This window comes from Haliotis cracherodii, unplaced genomic scaffold, assembly GCF_022045235.1.
Source record: "Haliotis cracherodii isolate W230 unplaced genomic scaffold, xgHalCrac1.p SCAF_20, whole genome shotgun sequence".
NCBI lineage: Eukaryota > Metazoa > Mollusca > Gastropoda > Lepetellida > Haliotidae > Haliotis > Haliotis cracherodii.
The window spans coordinates 13,476,451-13,480,866 of record NW_027266276.1 but is presented as its reverse complement, the minus strand read 5'-3'; the positions used below and the strand labels follow the sequence as shown (position 1 = coordinate 13,480,866).

Here is a 4,416-nt window from a genome sequence, read left to right as displayed (position 1 = left end):
ATGCTTGTCGTAAGAGACGACTCACGGGATCGGGTGGTCAGGCCCGCTGACTTGGTTGATTCGATTGCTGACAGACCGCCGCTATATAGCTGGACTATTGCTGAGTGCGGCGTTAAACCTCAAACCAACCAACCTTGCTCGTGGGTTTTACTAATGTTAGAAACACCTACGACCTGAACCACTTTCATCTTTCCTTCCCATGTATCTCTCAGTTAAAGTATATATTAAGTAAGGTAGTTGCAATCAGATCAAACATATTCTTTCACTTAATAGGTTCCCTGTTCTGAGTGTCAGCCAAGGAGCACCTGTGTCAAGTCACGATGTGGTGAAACTAAGTGTGTCCATGATGGTGTGTGCATAGTATACATATTTGTACACATGCAAGTTATAATATCAGAAGGTATCACAAATCATTATGGACCGCCTCCGTGGTCTAGTGGTAGAGCGTCCGCCCGGAGAGCGGAAGGTCCGGGGTTCGATCCCCGACCGCGTCACACAAAAAGACGTTAAAAGATTGTACTTGTTCTGACCCTGTCTGGTGCTCGGCATTAAGGGGCTAAAACAAGGACTGGTCGGTTCGGAGTCAGTATACTGTGTCTGAGTGGGGTATTCATGTTCAACTGCGGCATGGTATCTCAGTGAGCTACATGTAGCACCATACATCGGCATCAGTGCGGACTAGTACAAGCAGCCACACACACACATACATGTGCATGCACGTCGCTATATTAGTTCAGTAATCCTGGACGCGACGTTAAACCCAATTTCACCTCACCTCACAAATCATTATGATTTGAACAGTTCGGCGACTTCGCATAAATAGAGATTATTAGCCGTGTGGGTGCCAAATAATCTCATAACAAATTTGTGTTCCAAATAGATAACATTTACCAAATGGAAAACCGTAATTGTAATAGTCTCTTTATCGTTATTCCGTTCTCAACATATTTTTGTTCAATGAGTGATTTGGGTTAAACGCCGCTTTTAAAAGTATTCCAGTGTCAGCTTATAGTCTATAATGTGGGAGGAAAGCCCGAATTTATGCAGGTCTCGGACGTTTACCACCTCGGTGAAACCCACGAGCGCGGGTATGGTGCTGACAAACCTAGAAACATAATCGGGACGAACCGGGATTCGAACCTACAAGCATAGGTTTCTGGCTTGCCCAAGGGACGCAACTCCGGGTCAGGTTGGAAGTACATGTCCACAGTAACCTATTCGAACCTACTGATCGAATGGTCAGGCTCGGTGATTTGGTTGATTGCGTGTCATCGTACCCCGACGGCGTGGTTCGTTGCTCACATTAGGGGCGGTCAGGTAGCCTAGAGGTTAAAGCGTTCGCTCGTCACGCCGAAGACCCGGGTTCTATTCCCGATATGGGTACAATGTGTGAAGCCCATTTCTGGTGTCCCCCGGCGTGATATTGCTGGAATATTGCTAAAAAGCGGCATAAAATCAAACTCACTCACTCACCCACATTGCTCACATTCTATATAAAAGTGTCCGTATTGCGTGAATATTACAGAATGCGGCGTTAAACAACAGACTGACCCCATGTCCCTTACGCATTTTCTTTTCTGAAAGAAACTTACTTGCCACTGAAGCTTAAATGATATCAGAACTCTTACATTTTTTCCAGACCTACAAGAAAAAAAACAAAGGACAAGCAGAATGTCGACACATCCACGAAGAAATCGTCCAATACTGAACATTACCCGACAAGGTAATGTGCTATGCTTATTCGTGAGCAGGTGATTCCTTTAACTTAACTTCCAAGAAAATAATTATTAATGTTGCAAAGCTGCAAAGAATAAGGAAGTCTGTGAAGTCTGGAGGATACAGTTACCTCTCTGAGAAAAGGTTCAGAACTTATGCCAAATAAAATTGTTTTTCACTAACTTGTACATAACCAGTGACACAGCAAGCACAAAAACGTCCCTGTAGGATGTGGTGGGTTGTAACTGTAGATTTCGTATTTATGGCTGCGGCGGTATGCTTCACTGTTAGTTCTTTTTAATCTGCCCCGCCTTGTGCCTCGAGATTAGCTAGAAATCATTTTTAGAATACATAACATGTCAGTGGAATTCAGACAAGCGCCAAGAATTCATTTTAACCCATGTTACCATGTTTATTGAGATAACGTATCCATATACCCTCCCAGGTATATATATCGGGCAATCTGTTGTGTATTGTATTGTTATAACAGTAAAGAAATGTAAATCTTAAAAATGTGAGATATTGCTTTTTGAGAGAGAGGGAGAGAGAGAGAGAGAGAGAGAGAGAGAGAGAGAGAGAGAGAGAGAGAGAGAGAGAGAGAGAATCATGTCTGACAATAGATCCCATCAACATCGCCCTTCCCTCAATCGCTTATATTTACCAATCGTTATGGAAGGGGGGGGGGGGTGGTGGGGGGGGGGGGCGGGGTGGGGGGGGGGGGGGGGGGGGGCACGGGTGGCCAAGTCGTCTAAGGTGCCGCGATTCGCTGTGCAGAGCTGTGTCCCTTGGTCACGCCAGAAACCTATGATTGTGGGTTCGAATCCTGGTTCGCCCCGATTGTGTTTCTATGTCTGTCAGCACCATATCCGTGCTCGTGGGAAGAATTGATTGAATTGGTTTTTTGCATTTTTGCACACATTTATTTGTCGGATGATCCTCTTGTGAAGCATGTTAAGACTCGTGATGACAAAAAGGCATTCCACAGTTTTCTAAAGCGAGCCAAGGATGTGGGACATAATTGCAATGTCGGTGTTGATTTTGTTGATGGTTCTGCACTGCTTGACGGTACAGAAATGAGTGTCAACCAAGCGAAGAGCCAAAGTAAGTCGGCCCAGACTCAGGTTTTAAAGGAGAGGCTGCATCGAGTTTATGTGCAGTGTCCTTCGCTTAGGTGAAGTCGTTAGGCCTGAAAAGTGAAACAGACGGCTTTCTGTTTTCTGCTCAGGACCAGTCACTACCCAATCGGAACGTCAATGTGTGATTTTGCATCAAAATGAAAATATGAAATGTAGATTATGTAATGAATGTAATGAGACTGTCCAACACATTGTATCTTAAACGACATGATGGTGTAGTTCGATAATTTTATTGCCGTCTTCGTCATGCTTGTGGTTTTGACACAGACGTTCATTCATGGTACGACCCGGAATATGTAGCGGGCGTCATGGAAATTCTTTGAAATAGGCCCATTTACAGCCTCAGACGTATCCAGGCCAACAAACCTGATCTTGTCCTTTTTGATAAATTAAATAAAATCATTTATATCATTGAATTTTCTGTCCCCTTTGACACTAATGTTTTTGACAAGATTCAAGAAAAACATGGCAAATATGCGGACCTCGAAATGTCACGCTTGCACCCAAGTACTAAGTTGTCCGACCCCCTATTGTTCTCGGTGCCTTAGGTTTTGTACCTCCCAATCTGTTGGGAGAGTATCCGGGTTTGCTTCCAGTAATACAGCCCGTCTGACAATCTGAGTAATGCAGACGGCTGCAGTGTTGGGGAGTCTTCACATTCTCCGAAAACATCTGTGTGGGATTTACTTGACAGCGCTTCCTGGGAGAAGTCCCATTCGCTGTCTGGATTGCGTGTAGAGGGGGCGAGGGCCCTGAGCTGATGATGAGCCCAACCAGCCTGACTGTGCCAGGATCACCAAAACCCTCTTTGCTGCATTTTGTATTTTAATCTGTAAATAATAATAATATGCATGTGTAACTTTACAGATTTTGAAGACAAATGGACCACAACAAAGATGCAAGGAAGGGCTGAAATAATATCTTTGACCTGGAGCCCCTTATTTGCTCGTGATATCTACAGTCTGACTGTGACGCACGTAATCAACCTGTTCATGCTCAAAGGACATTTACCGAAGGAAAAGGTCCGAAGGGAGTACCGTCTTCCCCCGCTCCACAGAGGGCCTGAGTGGAAAACAATTGATACAGGACTTTGTTTGAGAAATGATAGTATGTCTTGCATATTTGTTTTTGGAACGGTACTTGAGGGACCTGTAATGACGATGTATTTAAAATCTATCCGAGAGTTCAAGAGTCCACGCCGGCTTGTGGTGGAAAGGGACGAGAAAATAGGACAGTATGTATGCTTACTTTCTTGTCTATTTCAGCTGTTGTCGTTACACTTTTAAAACTACTTGAAATAAAGACAATCAGACTCAGGTTTTACTGCAAAATATAAATTGTTCACTGGGATGTTATGAAATAATTGCGAAGACGTGAAACGTGTACGGTAACAACTTCTATATTCTTCGTAACAATGTTTCAGGTAATTTAAGGTATTGTCCCTACATCATCTCTTCCAAATTGTAATGCCATCAAAAACTTGAATTGTGTTGTTCGGCTCCACTTTCCACAAACATAATTGCTCGATATTAAGTAGAATTTATGCCCAGACACCAACCTCTCC

The 4,416-nt window shown here is 43.8% G+C and overlaps 1 long non-coding RNA gene across 1 annotated transcript; it reads left to right on the top strand.

Moving 5' to 3' along the window:
- The first annotated feature begins 271 nt into the window (after window positions 1-271).
- LOC139470006 (uncharacterized) lies at window positions 272-4,074 on the top strand. The gene is made up of 3 exons (XR_011653761.1): window positions 272-349; window positions 1,640-1,723; window positions 3,720-4,074. It is a non-coding gene; the product is annotated as an uncharacterized lncRNA (long non-coding RNA).
- The last annotated feature ends 342 nt before the right edge of the window (window positions 4,075-4,416 follow it).